This window comes from Erpetoichthys calabaricus, chromosome 2 (assembly GCF_900747795.2).
Source record: "Erpetoichthys calabaricus chromosome 2, fErpCal1.3, whole genome shotgun sequence".
NCBI lineage: Eukaryota > Metazoa > Chordata > Cladistia > Polypteriformes > Polypteridae > Erpetoichthys > Erpetoichthys calabaricus.
In genome coordinates this window covers 74,645,668-74,665,896 of record NC_041395.2, presented here as the reverse complement: position 1 = coordinate 74,665,896, position 20,229 = coordinate 74,645,668, and positions in this window count along the sequence as shown.

Here is a 20,229-nt window from a genome sequence, read left to right as displayed (position 1 = left end):
AACGCCGTGGTGCAACGTTAGGGGCATCGCCGCTGACGTCCGAGGTTCGATTCCCGAGAGGGAGTGCAGTGGAGTGTGTACACCTGATGAGCCCAGAATGAGGGCGAAACACGTGTCGTGTACTCTTTGCATTTATTTGACAGTAAACTATTTTCAACCATATATATATATATATATATATATATATATATATATATATATATATGTATATATATATATATGTATATATATATATATATATATGTATATATATATATATATATATATATATATATATATATATATATATATATATATATATATATATATATATATATATATATATATATATACGTATATATATATATATATATATATATATGTGTATATATATATATATATATATATATATATATATACGAGCTGTATATACCCGGCGTTGCCCGGGGCAGAAGTAACCTAATCGGTCAAACACTTACATATATACCAAAGTAAACCTAATCGGTTAAACAGCTTCATATATACAGAAGCGAACGTAATCGGACAAACAGCTAATCTATATACATAAGCAAACCTAATTGGTCAAACAGTTACATAAATACAAAAGCAAACCTAATCGATGAAACAGCTTCATATATACAGAAGCGAACCTAATTGGTCAAACAGTTATGCATGTGCAGAATAATTTTACAAAGATTATGCGTGTTAACAATCATTAAAAAGAAAAGATTGAGGAACTCTTCTTCTATATGTGATGAAGCTGGATGAAGCTGACTTGACGAAGACGTAGGTGGCATAGATTGGTTTTTCTAAAACAGAAGAAAAAAATGAGTATCTATTATTATTTTAAATTAGAATGAAAATGAGAACCTTGATTAGAGATAGATTATCCGTATTAAAATATGTGCATGAATAAACTTTTGGTAACTCTGTAGCAAAAGTTTATTCATACAAATTGGCATGGGATGGCTTTGTGAAAAAGTAAAAATTAGATAAAAATAAATTGAGAATGCGTACTTCGATTTGACTGAGATTATCTGTAATGATGAAAAAAAAGTTTAGTATGTTTTTTTTTCCATACGGGAAGGATGTAAAACCTTACATAGGCACCCTTCAGCCCGTACTGAAGGGTACTGTCAGATTTTTACTGACTAAAAAACACCCTTTTTATTCCACAGCTACCCCAAAAACCACTATTAGGCATTACTTTGGGGTGGCAGTAGTTTAGTTATGAAACAGCTCGGTCCTGAAAAAAATCTCTCTTATTAGTGGCTTCATCACATATAGAAGAACAGTTCCTCAATCTTTTCTTTTTAATGATTGTTAACACGCATAATGTTTGTAAAATCATTCTGCACATTCATAACTGTTTGACCAATTAGGTTCGCTTCTGTATATATGAAGCTGTTTAACCGATTAGGTTTACTTTGGTATATATGTAAGTGTTTGACCGATTAGGTTACTTCTGCCCCGGGCAACGCCGGGTATATACAGCTCGTATATATATATATGTACATATACACACATACATGCAGTTTTAATAACACAGAAATCAATATAAACATTAACATCATTATCATATGAGAATATGAAGTAATATATAAGAAGCACATTTCATATAAATATAAATTATTAAACAGTAAAATCTTCTTCTGTAATTTGCTACCGTGGCAATTTGTGTGTCTGTCCAGGATTTTAAATGACCTGTAGCTCGCAAACCGTTGCACCTATACACTTGAAATGTGGTACACATATAGTACGTCACGTCTACTATCCGCTTTATGGGTGATGATTGTTTTAGTCTTTTTATCTTTATTTTATTTTATTGTACAATCAAGTCCTATCTGCGCACAGCAGGGCAGCCGTGGGCGGATGCGTATGGTGTATTCACTCAATGTTATCGTGCATTGCGCTGTCAGTGGTATTTTGATAAAAGAATTTGAACAACATATAAGAAGCGTATAAATTATTAAACAGTAAAACATTAACATTTAAGAAGTAAAGTTACATTAAGTACTACTGCTGTGCCTTCGGGTATACCTCATTTTTTGTTTGCCCATTACATGCTTAAATGTATACATTTTTTGGTGCACCTACCCGAGAACACGCGACATATAACCGAGCGTGGGAGAAGCATGGATTTTAAACACGCGTTGAGTTGATGTGCTGGTCTCCCTCGTGAAATAACTGGTAATGTTTGACTAAAATCTACAGCGAGTAAAACGACATTAGCTCCTATTTTTTTTTTACGATCTCTGAGATGTTGCTTTTTTCGGTTCAAGGCTTCATAAGCTCTTTTATGTTGTATGGTGTACTTATCCCAAACCATCATCTTTGAATGTTGCAAGACTTTCGCCTTGTATGTAGATCGGGGTAATTACATTCATTGCATTCCTAGTCTGAATCACAATGTGATTGTATGGGTGGTTACCTGGCACTGTAGGGTTGCCACCCGTCCTTTAAAATACGGAATCGTGCCGCGTTTGAGAATGAAATTGCGCGTCCCGTTTTGAATCAATACTGGACGGGATTTATCCCGTGTTTTTTTTATAATTTTTTTTTTAAAGCAGCGTCTCATGCAAATCATCCCACACGCATTTTATGAAGATGCCTCCTTTCCTACTTTTGATTGGGTAATACTTGATGTCATCGTTAGTTTGATTGGTGTTTTTAACTGTCCAGTGAGTAGGGCGTGTCTTTCAACCGTAAGCAGATTTTTTGCAGTGGTATCACTGACCTCGACGATGGCGACGTTATACGTCAAAAATAAATTATGATAAATGACGATTTTAGCGATACTTTATTACGACGGCGGCTACATAGACAAAAAAATCAAATAATCATTCTACATTTTCAAAACGTCGAAAAAACGACGGAATGAAAAAAAGGCCCGCCCGACGACCCACCCATTCCATTTATATATATATATATATATATATATATATATATATATATATATATATATATATATATATATATATATATACATATATATATATATATATATACATATATATATATATACATATATATATATATATATATATATATATATATATATATATATATATATGGTTGAAAATAGTTTACTGTCAAATAAATGCAAAGAGTACACGACACGTGTTTCGCCCTCATTCTGGGCTCATCAGGTGTACACACTCCACTGCACTCCCTCTCGGGAATCGAACCTCGGACGTCAGCGGCGATGCCCCTAACGTTGCACCACGGCGTTTGGTTCGTTTATTTGCTGTGAATGTAATTACCCCGATCTACATGCTGTCAAATAAATGAACCACACGCCGTGGCGCAACGTTAGGGGCATATATATATACACACTGGTGGGTGGCACGGTGGCGCAGTGGGTAGCGCTGCTGCCTCGCAGTTGGGAGATCTGGGGACCTGGGTTCGATTCCCGGGTTCTCCCTGTGTGCAGTTTGCATGTTCTCCCTGTGTCTGCGTGGGTTTCCTCTGGGCGCTCCGGTTTCCTCCCACAGTCCAAAGACATGCAGGTTAGGTGGATTGGCGATTCTGAATTGGCCCTAGTGTGTGCTTGGTGTGTGGGTGTGTTTGTGTGTGTCCTGCGGTGGGTTGGCACCCTGCCCAGGATTGTTTCCTGCCTTGTGCCCTGTGTTGGCTGGGATTGGCTCCAGCGGACCCCCGTGACCCTGTGTTCAGATTCAGCGGGTTGGAAAATGGATGGATGGATATATATACTGTATACAGTATATATATTAAAATGTACCAAGCAGTTATATCGGAATAATGTGTTTTTTTCTTTTTAACAATATTTTCATCTTGATTTTCATTCTACTTTTCTATGTGCTCTAATTGTTTAATTAATCCATTATTTACTAATTAGTGGATCTGATGCTAAAGTACTTGCAGCCTTTGATTTTTCAGTGTTATTTGCCAGCATGTCTGCTCTGCTTATTTTAATTGTCATTAATTAGATACAATGAAGGGAAAAACTGCACAAAGAAAAGGCAAAATATAATTAAATCAACAAAAGAGAGTTAAGCATTTCAATCTATAGCAAAAGCAGAAATATTTCTAAATGTCTTATAAATGTAAAAATCATGCTGCTGTGCTTTTCTGAATGTAGAATAAAAGAAAAATAATACCAGCTAATTAAAGGAGATCAGTGCTATCAGGTGTTGTCACTAATTAGGAATCTAGTTGGAACAAAAACCTGCAGCCACAGTGTACCACAGGACCGAGGTTGGGAAACACTGTTGTATAGAATTAATCTGTTTGAGTGAGACACCGCTGCAGTATAATCATTGAAATATAGCTGGTATTGTTCATCACCCCAAAGTTGCATTCTGACTAGGTAGGTGTTACTGATAATGGACCAATATAACATTATTTGAATACAATGAAGTATGAAGGCGAGGAATCATAAGCAAGAAACATTGACTATAAAACTGCTTATCACATTTGGCAGAACTATTCACAAGCTCCTACTAATAGTTTGTTTACTGCCCTCCCCACATGATTTCCAACAAAGCACTTTAAGCAAAATATAAAATTAAAAACAAATAAAAGGCATATCGTTTGTAGAAATTAAAAGTTGCTTACTTTAAAGTATGTTTATAGTCCATATTTTAACATAATAAAAGATTAAAAGGTTTAAGTATAGTGAAGCCTTTTGAAGCTTCTGTCTACTAAAGACTGGTAAATGAGAGACACTGTTGAGTTTTCACTCCAGATTTGCATTTTATGTGTGAAGGACACAGAACATTTAATGTTGATAGATCCAGAGTGGTATGGTAGGCTGCAATGGTGAATGAATGTCACATAGTAACCTTTTGGAACAGTGAGAAGGCTAATGCCAAAATGTCTGTGTCCTACAGGATATCTATATGGAGCATGCGGAGCACCTGTGTTTTCTAATGGACTTTACTTCAGGGATTCCAAGTGAGTAATAAAGTCTTAAAGATAATAGTAAAGCAATGAAGAGACCTACAAATTTTTGTTATTTTTGACAATAATTCTTATTTTCTTTAATAATAATTCTTATTTGAAGTAAGAATTTTAATGTAGAAAAAAATCCCCCTTTTTAGGGCATTTTGTGTGGAAAATCTATGAAGAAATAGATGATTTTTTAATTCTTTAAACTGTGAGGCATTAGTATTTGAGATCCGTTTAAATGCCAAGAGTTTACACATGCATCTGGCCTAATATTTTACAGTTTAAAGTAAGATATTCTAAACCATTACATAAAGTCTGTATGGAATTGATTCTGGGAGGTGCTTTTATTTTTCCCTTTGTCACATCTTCAAAGAAATGTGACTTTTTCTTTTGTTCTTCTGGTATTTCTGTGAACTTCAAAATTATAATGTATATTTGCAGCAACAAGGACACAAAATTATTTGTTTTGTTCATTGGGCATATTAAATTTAAGTAATAAAACAAGCAATCCTAAATGTTTACAGTTAGTATGGTAATAATGCGGTGACTTCATGTTAATTCATGTTTTGTTTCCTCAGTAATGTTTACAAGAAACAAGATTAAAATGAGGTTTTCTAAGGAAATGTAGTATTTGAAATAATACTTAGACCATATGAATATATGGTATTTTCTGGATTCTGCATTATTTGCTAAAGTGTCTACTTCGTTGATTGTTCAGTCTCAGTATTAGGATAAATTTGAGGGAGCAAAAAGGTGAATTGAAAAATGACAAATGAAAGTTTGGAAAACTATGGCAAAAATAAAAATATTTCTCAATTTTTATGAATATAAACTTTACAATAGTGCTCTTTTATTAAAGTAGAATAATACAAGAAAAAAAGATCTGCAAATTAAACAATGAGATCAGTTAACGGAAAAATGACTCAATGATTGTGAAAGTGGTTGGAACAAAAACCTGCAACCAAAGAAGGTCCCCCAGGACTGGGACTGGAAACCACAGATCTACACAATATGAAAGAAATTTCAATTAAAGAATAGTAATAATTTGTTAAATACTGAAAACCTTTTAGTTTTCATTATTCTTCTCAAATACACATCTTTTTAAGTATTATGTAATCTGTATTTACATCAATTTTCATGGGAATGTTTTATTTTTACAATATACAGTGCAGGGTTACTCAGGATGAAATTGCATCTTTTCATTATTACTTTATTTTTTAAGGTTCCATAATTTTTCATTTTTGAAAAGTTATTAAATTCATAAGTTTATAAAATACATACTTCAAGTTTGATCAGTTAATTTCAATTTATTATAACTGTTCAGTACCTTTACCATTAATGAAATTTATTTGTCTCTTGTCAGTCTGGTGCAGAAACATTAATCAAAGTAATGAGAGTATAGTACATTGTGCAATAACATAGACACGGAGACACAGATTACTAAGCAAAGCAATAGTAAGAAATAATAGCAATAAATACCAATAAATATGCAACAGTATCAAATTAAATGAATAAATCTTAGATCTAAACAAACACTTGTAAGAAAAAACAAGTATCACCAGTAAATACAAGTAACTAAGCTGTAGAATGGTCAGTATGATTACCTGGGTAATACAAACTGATTGTTAATGCAAATGGTGTTTGGTCAAAGTTAAATTAAATGCAATTGCATTTCTTCAATACTGAAATGAACATTTTAAAAATGATATTCAGTATTTACAATTACATTTTATCATGCGGTAATTCTGCATTATGGTGAGAGAGCTCATTGGAAAAACTTTCATAAAAACAAATTAAAATTTAATCTACATTGTGACAGTGTTTGACTAATCCTTAAATTGTATTGAATTATGTTTTGTTTCTATGAGGCGCAGAAGGTTTAGAAAACAATTGAGACCGCTAGATTGCAATATAAGGCACCTTGCAAAAATTTACCTGAAGTAGGGAGTGTTCTGATTAGGGTAGAAAAAAGAAAATGAGTTGGCAGCATGTTTCTGTATATAGGGTCAATTTGTTTCAGTTGTAGAATCCTACAGCATGATGCCCAAGTCATATTTTTGAAAGCAGAATTCTCAGTGTAAACATGTTGTCACCTATTGCAGTTATTCTGATGTATTTGTGATTTCCATCTGAGACATTAACAGAACTCAACTGAAATAGAAAGCTATCCAGTCCTGTACGTACTGTTTGCCATGGCTACATAATCTTAAGGCCAGCTAAATTCAATTACCTCCCCATGTGTATAGCCAGCTGGTACTCACCTATAAAGCTCTAAAAATAAAACAGATAACATATTACCTGCCACACTGTTTAGACCACAGGCAAGTACTGAATCTTTCCACTTAATCATACCCTTATCACAACCATTTGGATTACAATGGTGTTTTTCTTTCCATGCAAAGTGGCAGACATGTTTTTTTAGGTATATGGTATAACTAGTCATAGCTGTTAGTCCATCATAAAGCACAGGCTATGTCAGTGTATTACTGGTCATAGCAATTATGCTGAAAAATAAAACTTACTTGGGTTTAATGGGTTTCTCTTAATAATTCATACTAAAAACTCTTTTGATAACCCAATATATGAATCACCTTTAAGCATTCTATTAATAAGAGCCAGTGTCAGTCAAACTGACTTTCTAAAAATCATTTGACTCAATTTTTAGCTTTGCTTTACTGTATGTTAAGCTTAGTTAAGATTATAATTTTAGCCTATTGAATACCTGTGATTTGTTTCTTTTTGCTTTTTAGAATGTGCAATATGTTTTCTATGAGCTTTTCTGTTGCATATCACCTTTTGGGAAATTAAGTATTAGAATTTTTAAAAAGATTTGTAATAAAGGAAATACAAATAAATTTGTAAGAAATTTGTAATAAAGGAAATAAAGCTTTCCCTTAAAGATAGGATGAGAAGCTCAGTCATCCGGGAGGGACTCAGAGTAGAGCCACTCCTCCGCATCGAGAGGAGTCAGATGAGGTGGCTCGGGCATCTGATGAGGATGCCTCCTGGACGCCTCCCTGGTGAGGTGTTCTGGGTACGTCTAACCGGGAGGAGGCCCCGGGGAAGACCCAGGACACACTGGAGGGACTATGTCTCTTGGATGGCCTGGGAACGCCTTGGGATTCTCCCAGAAGAGCTAGAAGAAGTGGCTGGGGAATGGGAAGTCTGGGTATCTCTGCTCAAGCTGCTGCCCCCACGACCCGATCTCGGATAAGCAGAAGAGGATGGATGGATGAATGTAATAAAGGAAGTAGATGTATTATATGGAGGTTGCTAACTTCACATAGTGAGCATGTGTTTGAGGCAGATAATGAGTTTGTTAAAGCAACATGCAGTAAATCTGTCTCTCTGTTGGTATATTCATTTGCTAAACCTGATAAGGATTCTGACCTGTGTGTAGCTCTCAGATAGCATCTTTTAAGCATTACCCTTTTCTGTTGATATAACCACAGGTGCTAGCCATTGAGAAAGGCCCCTCATTCTTTTCAATAGTTTGCGAATTGTGTATTTATGAGTGATATGATTTGTCTGCCTAAGATATACAGTAGATATCCTGAGTGACCGAATCCTACATAGCTCACATATTGTATTTCCATTGTGCCAGAGGAAAATTTCAGTTTTCAGGTAACACTGTAGTACTAACAAGACCCCCTGATAACTGCAGCATATTTTGCAGATAGATTATGGGGGTTTCAGAATGTTATGTTATAATGTATATTATAGATGTTTTATTAAACTTGTAATAGTATAGAGCATCGATTATTATTATTATTATTTTTGTGAGAAAAGTCAAATAGGTAGTGTCAGTTAACAATAAATTCCTCAAGGTGACTCAAAACAAATGGATTAGATAAAAAACAGTAAAGCAAACAAAAGAAAAACTGTAGGAAAAATAAATTGCTTAAGAAGCTAATCTTCATTGAAAATGTGCCTTGCTCTTTTAAATATGGCTGCCTTGACCGCATGATCACACCTCTGTGACATTACACATGCATGCATAGGCCATGTGTTAGGACACTATGGTGTCATTGCAGTGGGACAATAAATTGGCACTAGTGGACACGGAATCCACGGAATCCCCCAAAAAAGAAAATAATATAGTATAATGTTTAAAATGTATGTAGTTGATTCAGGTGTTGATACTCAAGCCCTAACAGTTATGTAACATAATAGCTTTATGGATCAGACTGAAGCTCTGAACCTTTCATTCATATATCACAATTCACAACAGGCATTAGTAAGTACTTTACATTACAAATAAAATTAGAAAATTATAATTTATTTAACAGAAATGTTTAATGGATACAAACGTCTCCTGATTCTGTTTGTAGTTGTCTTTTCCTTTCATATAAAAATTCTGGTAATTAGCTGTGTTAAATGGGTATGGGAATTTATCTAAGTAACACCAGCAAGGATATTTCAAGCAACATTTTTCTGTATATTTCAGACAGGCCATTAGATTGTGATTGGTCTCTGTAGCAGAAAGAAAACTCATGAAATAAGTACTTTGTTTTCATGCTGCTGTTTTCTATTCAATTATCATATGAGTTGTTGGCTTGAAAATTGTGCCCAGTCTTGCTCTTCATTCCCCATTGCAAGACCTGAACCACTGAATACCATGATAATGATCAGGAGCCAGTTTGCTACTTTGGGAAGGTAAGTATATTATTGACCTCTACATACCTTAACAAGGGATATCTCTCGTGAAAGGGCTAAACCTGAAATGGATTGCTCCACTTTAAATTAAAGAACTACTTGACCTGGGTTAGTTCCCTCAGAACCTGGATAAATATCTCAATCCCTCATCCTATAGAACTTCAGAACATCTGGTAATTGCTAGTGTCACAGTAAATCCTAAGGAATTTTCACAACCAAACCAAAACTTCATTTTAATCTAAACTGACAAAAACAAGTTATATCAATCATTATAAGGTAAAACAGAATAAAACATATGACTGGATTCAAATAAAAATCCATACAACAAGCTTTGTGTCAGATGGTTTGTTTGGCTTTTTAGCTTTTACATTTTTTATCTTCTTAATCCAGCTGAGGTGTTCTTTTACATTGTAAGTTACAGTACAGTCTTTTTCTTATTAATTCAGTTGAGACAGAGATGTTGAGAAAGTGATTCCAAATTCTCACTTTTATAGAGTACCTTGGTGGTTGATTATGCAAGAATTGACAGAGGGTGCATCTGCTGAAATTGGACAACTACTAATTGCCAATGGTCTTGTCACTTGTCAGTAACTAAAAGTTATCAAGCAATTATTTCCTATCTTCTTACAAGCACACACACACTGGTTAGTTTATGTGAACTTACATTTATACAGTCTAATAGTTATAACACTATATTACTATTTGCTTTTATATTTGCATATCTCCCAATATTCTCATAGGCTATTTGCATTAATCTCAATATCCTAATCCTTTTAAACAACCTGTTCGTTGCATTCTTACAAGGTCATTATCATGTGTTCACTGATCAAATCTTTTGTCCAAAAAAAGACACTTGCTTGTTAAATCCCTGTTTAAACATACATAATTAAAACTAATACAAATTTTACTTTATGAACACAACAATACAGTCTTAGTTACACAATTTATTTATTTAAAAGCTGCATCATATTTAAATAATCCTATATTCCTCACATAAATTAGATATTACAAGTGTTGTTTAACAAAGTGTAAAAAGCAATATTTTTCAAACCCAGTACAGTTGTTTAGAAAAATGTATTTCTAACAGTGGAGTTTATTTGAAAAACATTACTTAAAGATTGTATTCATTAATAATAATGATAATAATACATTTTGTTTTTATAGCACATTTCCCATGCTGAAGGCACTTACTTTATTACTTATCCATAATGACTGGTCAAGTAACAAAGTTAAGAGGCCATTCATATTGTCCTTTCAAAAATCATCATATCCTTGCACTGCATCTATTATAAAGAATTTATCTGATCAATTAAAGTAAAAAGTTAAAAGAATACACAAGGAATTCAGAAAAAATGGGTCAAAATCCCATCATCCACAAACCTGTTGATTTTCTAATCTGCATATCCTGTTCAGGATTACAAACACATACCTAATCTAGCAGTGATTTTTGTAAGGCAGGTACCAAATATGGATGGCTGGTTCCCATCTTGGTGAGTTCATTATAGGGCATACTAAAGCACACAGTCAAAATAGGCAAATCCAAAGTTTCCAGTTAACTTAACATGTGCATTGTGTGAAGTGGGAAGAAAACATTAGTACGGAAGAACATGCAAACTCCACACGAACAGTGCCTGGGTAGGATTTTTAATTTCTGTAGCTTTTTGTAAGCGTAAGGCAGAATCATTAATCACAGTACCACTGTCTCACTTTGAAATCAAAATAAATAAATAAATACAATCACAAATATCAAAAATACCACAAAGACAAATGGCAGAGTATAATTCAGAATAATAGGAATATGGAAACTAGAAAAAGCAAAAGCTCCAAAACTAAGGACATACAAAGACTCAATGGCTTAACGCATGGTGAATGTCAGGAGCAAATTTAAATGAGTCTCAGGTGCCTTTTATACATTTACAGCACTAAATAGCTACAGATGGAATGCACAGACAGAGACAAACCGTATGTGGTGTGAAAGGCGCTATATAGCGCCCGACCTGGCACAGACTGAGGCAGAGGCACGTACTTAAATAAAACACTTTTTTATTTGTCTTCAGCCATGGGGCACGCCTTCCCCATGTCCCACTGGCCCAACACAGTCCCAAAAAACACTCACAATCTCTACAACAATCCTTCTGGCATCACCACTCCTCCTCAGGCTTAGTCCTCCTCCTCCCGACTCTAGCTCTCCTGAGTGGTGGTGGCTGGCCCTTTTTATATCCCACCCGGAAGCGTTCCAGGTGCTTGACCACGTGGTCCTAATTGCACTTCCGGGTGGGGCTGAAGATACGACCAGCCAGGCTGCTGACTCCATGCAGCTCCCCCTAACGGCCATCCGAGCCCCCAACCAGGCTGTGGAGGACTCCATCTCCCATGGAGCCATGCGCCGAGTTGGGGAATCATCGTCTGCCAGGGAGGCTGCCACCAAGCGTCCCGGGGGAGGTATTGAACTGTCCATGGCTGCTCCCCCGGAACAGATGCAGCAGGGGCGTCCCTGCTGGGCATGGGACCCGGCTGTCCATTACAGTGGATTGTGTGATCAAAGGCACATCAGTGGGCATGCATAAGTGTAAGGCATACCAAATACTTATTAAAAATCTTGCTATCAGACTGAAATGAGTATAGTTTTCTAATAAAAGACAAATAGAACAATTTGATAATCTTTTTGTGTCTGCAGAATAAGAGGTAAGATGTAATAGAAGTTAAGAACTGTATTTGTCCTCAGGGGAATATGCTGGCCTTTTACAGAAGATCTTAAATAACTAAATAGATAAATAAATGAATATATATACTCACATACTATATTCTAAATACACACCAGAATAACTAAAAAGTCATACAAATAAAAAGAAAGAAAACTTCTTAACTTGGCAGTCCCAGTCCCAGTGAGGCATTATGCAGGTGTATTGCTGTTGGTATAAAGGAGCCGCAGTAACGTTTTTTGACGCACTTCTGGTGAATAATTTGTTGGTAGAAAATATGTAGTATTAGTGTGTTAGAGAGAAGATGTGCATCATTGTTCATAATGACATTCGGTTTTGTTTTCATTCTGTCATCCACTATCTCTTCCAGAGTGTGTCCCATAACTGAACCTTTCTTTTTAATTAGCTTGTTGATTTCATGGGCCTTTCTTGAAGTGATATTATCAGCCCAGTTCAGCACAAAGTAGAAAATACCACTGACTATTACAGAGTTGTAGAAGGGGCGGAGGATGTCACTAGCCAGATTATGGGAACGCAGTATCCTAAGAAAAAAGTATCTGCTCCACCCTTTCTTATATATTTCCCGTATGTTGCAAGGCCAGATCAATCCGTCATTGATTTGGACCCCCAGCTACTTGCTGATGTTAAGTTGCAGACAATTCTTTCTGCATCAGGAAACAACATTCTTCACCTGACTCCTATATGCTGTCTCATCCTCCTAATCAATTCACCCCATAAGTGCAGAATCATCTGAGAATTTCTGCAAGTGACATGACCTGGTGTTAAATTTATAGTCTGAGGTGCAGATGATTGAAGAGAAAAGGAGACAGGACTGTTCTTGTGGTGCTGCAGTGTTAATCACATCTGTATCAGAGACCTTCAGTCTCACAGACTGCAGTCTACCCAATAGATAGTTCATTATCCAGTGCACCATAGGCTCATCCACCTGCCTATCTCTGAGCTTACCCCTTAACAGAGATGGCTGGATGGTATTGAAGGCACTGGAGAAATCAAAAAACATAATACTCCCAGCACTCTCAGTTTTGTCCAGGTGAGAATAAGCCTTGTGGAGCAGATAGATAATTGCATCCTTCACTCCACTCTGTATCTGATAGGTGAATTACAGTGGGTCCAGGTACTCTACCACAAGAGGACTCATATAGTTCAGGACCAGCCTCTCAAAGGTCTTCATGATGTGAGATCGATGGTCTGTAGTCATTAGGTGAAGAGGCACATGTCTTCTTTGGAAGAGGAACTATGCAGGATATTTTCCACAGCAGCAGAACTTTCTGGGCCTTTAGGAATAGACTGAGCAGGTGGCAGAGGACAGTACATAGTTATATTTATTTAACATTGTTACAGTATATATTTGCTATATATTTAGTTAATTTGTGTGTTTATGGTAATTAGGAGGATTATTGGGTTTGCAATAGTGACTTACTATAATGTCCTTATTTAAAGGTTATTTTTAGAAAAGAAAGCCTATACAGTACATCATGTTTGTGTTCAGAGGCAATGTATTACTATTATTGCATATCTGACAGATTACCATAGGAAACCTATAAGATCAGAAAACTTTAATACTTTTTATGTAATAATTGACTTGATGAAAGTTATAGAGTTAGCTATAACATGGAACTGAACCTTCAAGGGTATGGTTTAACATGTAGTGCCTTGGCCTCTACACCATGATTTGTACCTTATGAGGCAGGCATGTACTGTCATTTTATAACATTCTTTTGTGTTAAGGTTTCAGCTCCAAGTCCATTTCTAGCTTTTTGTTTTCCATTTTCTTTAGTTCCCATCTGGTCTTTGATGTCCATCCACACCCGTTGTCTGTTATTAATGTTTTTGAAGGAAGTGCATCATCGCCTATTAATGCTTTGAGTTGAGCCAATGTTTCCTTTACTCATTTTGTGGCGCTTCAAATAGTGAATGGTTTTTGTAGATTTTTGAAGTGATATTCTTTTTGACCCGAATTTTCAGACTTCTGTTTGTTCAACATTGTTTTTTTTTCCTGCTCTTTGCCTATTTTCATTCTTCATTATTAGTCACAACATCTGTGTAAATTCAGCAGGGCATTTAGTGTGAAAGACTCAAACCAATATCACAAATTAGTCTTGCTTGTCAAGAGCAAAGGTTTTGCATGAGAAGACACCCTGCCTTTCAACAGGTTGAGGATAGTTACACCTATAACTGAAAGGGTTGCCTCCGAACGGAGTTCTTTCAGAATGCCATTGTTAGAAAGAGGATTGGTGCCTGGTTAGCAAAGCATCTATGAAAAGACTCTACCAATAAAGTTCAAGAAGTCTTTTCACATGTCCAAACCATCACACAGAAAAAGAAACATGATGGTGGAATGAGGAGATGTCAAATTGTATAAGACTAATGGAATGAGGAGATGTCAAATTGTATAAGACAAATGAAAATGTGAAAAATTAACTGAAATGAGAAAGTAAACATACATTGAAAAAGACAAGAAAGGAAGCAAAAGAACTGGTGGAGAAAGCAAGAGCATACAATTAGGTCCATAAATATTTGGACAGAGACAACTTTTTTCTAATTTTGGTTCTGTACATTACCACAATGAATTTTAAATGTAACAACTCAGATGCAGTTGAAGTGCAGACTTTCAGCTTTAATTCAGTGAGGTGAACAAAACGATTGCATAAAAATGTGAGGCAACTAAAGCATTTTTTTAACACAATCCCTTCATTTCAGGGGCTCAAAAGTAATTGGACAAATGAAATAACTGGAAATAAAATGTTCATTTCTAATACTTGGTTGAAAAACCTTTGCTGACAATGACAGCCTGAAATCTTGAACTCATGGACATCACCAGATGCTGGGTTTTCTCCTTTTTAATGCTCTGCCAGGCCTTTACTGCAGCGGCTTTCAGTTGCTGTTTGTTTGTGGGCCTTTCTGTCTGAAGTTTAGTCTTCAACAAGTGAAATGCATGCTCAATTGGGTTAAGATCAGGTGACTGACTTGGCCATTCAAGAATTTTCCACTTCTTTGCTTTAATAAACTCCTGGGTTGCTTTGGTTGTATGTTTTGGGTCATTGACCATCTGTGTCATGAAACGCCACCCAATCAATTTGACTGCATTTAGCTGGATTTGAGCAGACAGTATGTCTCTGAACACCTCAAGATTCATTCGGCTGCTTCTGTCCTGTGTCACAACATCAGTTAACACTAGTGTCCCAGTGCCACTGGCAGCCATGCACACCCAAGCCATCACACTGCCTCCACCGTGTTTTACAGATGATGTGGTATGCTTTGGATAATGAGCCGTTCCATGCCTTCTCCATACTTTTTTCTTGCCATCATTCTGGTAGAGGTTGATATTGGTTTCATCTGTCCAAAGAATGTTTTTCCAGAACTGTGCTGGCTTTTTTAGATGTTCTTTAGCAAAGTCCAATCTAGCCTTTCTATTCTTGAGGCTTATGAGTGGCTTGCACCTTGCAGTGCACCCTCTGTATTTACTTTCATGCAGTCATCTCTTTATGGTAGACTTGGATATCAATACACCTACCCCCTGGAGAGTGTTGTTCACTTGGTTGGCTGTTGTGAAGGTGTTTCTCTTCACCATGGAAATGATTCTGTGATCATCCACCACTGTTGTCTTCCGTGGATGTCCAGGTCTTTTTGCATTGCTGAGTTCACCAGTGCTTGTTTTCTTTCTCAGGATGTACCAAACTGTAGATTTTGCCACTTGTAATATTGTAGCAATTTCTCGGATGGGTTTTTTCTGTTTTCACAGCTTAATTATGGCAAAATCTTCACAGCAAAATCCTCCACATGCAAGCACCACACCTCAAATGAACTCCAGGCCTTTTATCTGCTTAATTGATAATGACATAACGGACTTGCCCACACCTGCCCATGAAATAGCATTTGAGTCAATTGTCCAATTGCTTTTGAGCCCCTGAAATGAAGGGATTGTGTTAAAAAATTGCTTTAGTTGCCTCACATTTTTATGCAATTGTTTTGTTCACCCCACTGAATTAAAGCTGAAAGTCTGCACTTCAACTGCATCTGAGTTGTTTCATGTAAAATTCATTGTGGTAATGTACAGAACCAAAATTAGAAAAAAGCTGTCTGTCCAAATATTTATGGACCTAACATAGTAAATGAAGAAGGACAGAAGGCAATAAGCCTATATAGAATTGCTGATCAACAGGACAGAGATACAAGAAATATCTGTCACATGAAGGCAATGTAGTGTGATAAGCTGCCCGGACACAAACAGACGGACACCATGTTTAAGTCCACCACACGTTTATTGTGCATAATTACAATCCAATAAAGTGCACAACCCAGTGCCTCAAGCACCAAACTCCCCCTAAGTCCAGGCCTCTCTCAGTCTCTGCCTGCTCTTCAGCCGCCTCCACTCTCCTGCACACAAACCTTGTCCACTCCTCACCTGACTCCAGTCCTTCTTTGCAGGGAGGCGGCCCCTTTTATAAGTGCCCGGATGGGCTCCAGGTGATCCCCGACACTCCCTAGACACTCCCCTGTGTGGCGGAAGTGCCGGCTGTATTCCCGGAAGCCCTCCGGGCGCTCCCAATCTTCTTCCCCCCAGCACTTCCTGGTGTGGCGGAAGTGTTGGGGTTCCGGGTCCTTCAGGCATAGGGGCGCCCCCTGGCGGAGACCACGGGCCCTTACAGGGTTGGGCTTCCAAGCCCTGCACCCGTGGCCCCTAAAGGAACCAGGGCGGTCGCCCTCTCGTGGTCTGGAGGAGGCATGAGCCCTCCTCCTGTCTTCCTGGGTGTCCCGGCTGGGTGCCACTTCCAGCCGTCTGCCACAGTAGGTAGGTAAACTTGTAAGAAATGCTCTTCTGAACTTCTCCCAAGGGCGCTACTGGATAAAATGATAAAGAGTCCCAGGCTAGGATGTTTTTATGACTCTGCGAGCAGAAGAATCACAGCAAATTGATCTTGCTCAGAGTGTGGTGGGATTTCCATTTGCATGAGGATGGGATTGAACATATTACCACAAAGACAGTGTAACCTCTATTACCTTCCCTCCTGTGCCCCTTCAAAATGGTCTCTGTAAGGCACTCACCAGACTTGCATGTGTCACATCTGAATCTATAAAAAAACAGTATTTGAGTTTTTGGCCATTTAAACAAAATCTGTGTACAGGTGTTTTGTTGTGTACACAGTACAATGAGACTTTTCCTTGCATGTCTTCCACAGAGTAGTAGCAGATAGTTTAATATAAGCAACAAATAATGAGTATAGCACGAAAAATGACTGTGCAGAATGACTGAGGTCTTTAATAATACTGTTTGGCTATCTAAAGCAGTGTGTGTTATTTACAATATATTGTGCAAAGGTCTTAAGCATTTGTGGAAAAATGCTGTTAAGCTGGAATGCTTTCAAAAATAATACCATGAATATTTTTTATTATTCAGTAAACTTCCTAGAAAGTTCAGTAAACAGAAAAAAAGTATAAATTAAATTAATATTTGATGAAACCCACCCTTGCCAAAATAGCAGTAATTTTATTAGATCCACTTGCATGCAGTTTCTGAAGGTACTTACATGTTTGGTTGTTTCAAGCCTATTGCAAAACTTCCACAGTTCCACTGTAGACTTTGGCTGTCTTAGTTTCTTCAGTCTCTGTAGGTAGTCCCAGACAGGCTTGATGTTTTTTTTTTTTTTTACTTTAGTTGGGTGTTTGGGGTTATTGACATGCTGCAGAATGAAATTTGGACAGAGAAGATGTCTCCCTGATAGTATTGAATGATGGATGGACTGCTCATACTTCTCGGCAATAAGGGGAAGGGGCTATATTGACATGCTGCAGAATGAAGTTTGGACAGAGAAGATGTCTCCCTGATAGTTCTGAATGATGGATGGACTGCTCATACTTCTCAGCAATAAGGGGAAGGGACTATCTATTTTGATCAAATTGCCAACTCCATTTGCAGAAGTGAAGCCCCAGACCTGTAGGGAACATCTACCATGCTTCACTGTTGCATGCAAATATTCATCCACATACCATTGTTCAGGGCTTCAAATGACAATCTGCCATCCATTAGAGGCAAAAATTTCCATTTTTGACTCATTATTCTTGTCCACCTGCTCCCATTTTTCTGTACCTTAGTACTTGTGTCTTTTTGTGTAGGTGAGTTATTTGGCTTTATTTCCCCCTCGGAGGAATGGTTTTTGGTTGCAACTCCATGAAGATCACTTCCAATAAGACTTCTCTGGACTGTAGATGGGTGTACCAGAGTCCCAATAGTTTCTGTCAATTCTGTGCCGATAGTGGTGCTGAATAGCTTCCAATTTCAAAATTAAGTAACATTGATGTATTTTGTACATGATGAACTCAGTTTTTGTGGCTGATTTCTGAGTTTCTGATCCTTAACCTTGCGCATTTGTTTGTGCTTCTACAGATGAACATGTACCTCGCATCTGGAAACATCTGTCTTCTATAAAGTTTCTGCTTGGAAGAGACCTTAATGATGCAGAATGACTATTTTGTGTCTTGTTGCTGTGCTAATTTTTGCCACGGTGTAAGATTTGTAGGTTGAACCGCTACATCTACTGCAACCTTGCCTTTTTAGTATGGTTGTCCCTTGCCCAGTTTTATTTCCTCCAGATCTGTGTTTCTGTGTTTGTTATAGTTGCGTAATCAAGCACTGGGCTACTGTACTGTATATATACATATGCCTACAAAGATCTTACTTACTTTTTAATTGGAAAATGTTCTGTTACAGGGGGTAGTCAAAAGAAGGAATTAAAAAATTGGGTTTATTAGAAAATGGAACGAACCTTAACAAAACTGATAATGTTTTGTCTGGAGAAACTGATGTTTGAAGTATTGTCGCATCCTCCTTATTCACCAGATTTGGCATCATGTGATTTCCACCTTTTTTGGTCAGTGTGGTCGTCAATTCAAGACAAATGACGACATGAAGAAAGTGGTACACAAGTGTTTTTTTTTTTATCTTTTATTGAATTTATTTAAAGCATATAACATTCCATACAATCAAGTCAAACTTAACAAAACTAACTTCCAATCAACCCTCACCCCAGAGCAAAACTGTTGAGAGCAGTAAAGAGAGAAAGGAGTCTTTTCCCCAATATAAATGCTTATTCTAAAATGTTATTGATTAGTTCCTGCCAGGTTTTAAAAATGTTTTTTAAGAGATCCTCTAAGTGAGAATCAGATTTTTTCCAATTTCAAATAGTATATAACATAAGTTACCCACTGACTTAAAAGAGGTGGGTTAGGATTCTTCCATTTGAGTAAGACTAGTCTAAGTGCTAATAGTGAAGTAAAGGCAATTACAGTTTGTTTGTTCTTCTCCATGTTAAGCCCTTCTGGGAGTACACAAAACATAAGATTATACAGTTTTAGTGTCAGTGTCTAAATAGGACCTTCACCTGAAAAATCTCTGGCAACAAAGGACATTGTCAGCATTTCTTCTGATAGAGCCCAAGAAATATTTTCTCAGTGTAATAAGGAAAACAAAATCAAGAATGCATAATAAAAAGGAAAAGCAAGTAATGTAACACAACAACAATAATAATAATAATAATAGTAATAAGAGAACTGGTATATCAGAAAATAATATTTCGTAAGTAAGTTATATGAACAAGGCTTATTGAATGCTAACACCACAGTGACACACAGAATATTAACAACAACATTGACTTCTACAGCACATTTTCATACAAAACATGTAGCTCAAAGCAGTTTTACACTACAAGAAGTTAAAAAATACTACTACAGAAGAAGAAATAAGGAATAAATAAATGTGAAAAATAAAATACCAAAAGTAATAAATAAAATAATTAAAATATATACTGCTATAAATATGTACAGTGTACCTACATAATGCAGATAAACAAATAACAAATAGAAATGGTCCTTAAATATGAATTATTAAATTCAATTTAATTTAGTCTATTTTTTTATAGCGCTCTTCACTGAGTGCAGGCTCAGAGTGCTGTGACAATTTCAC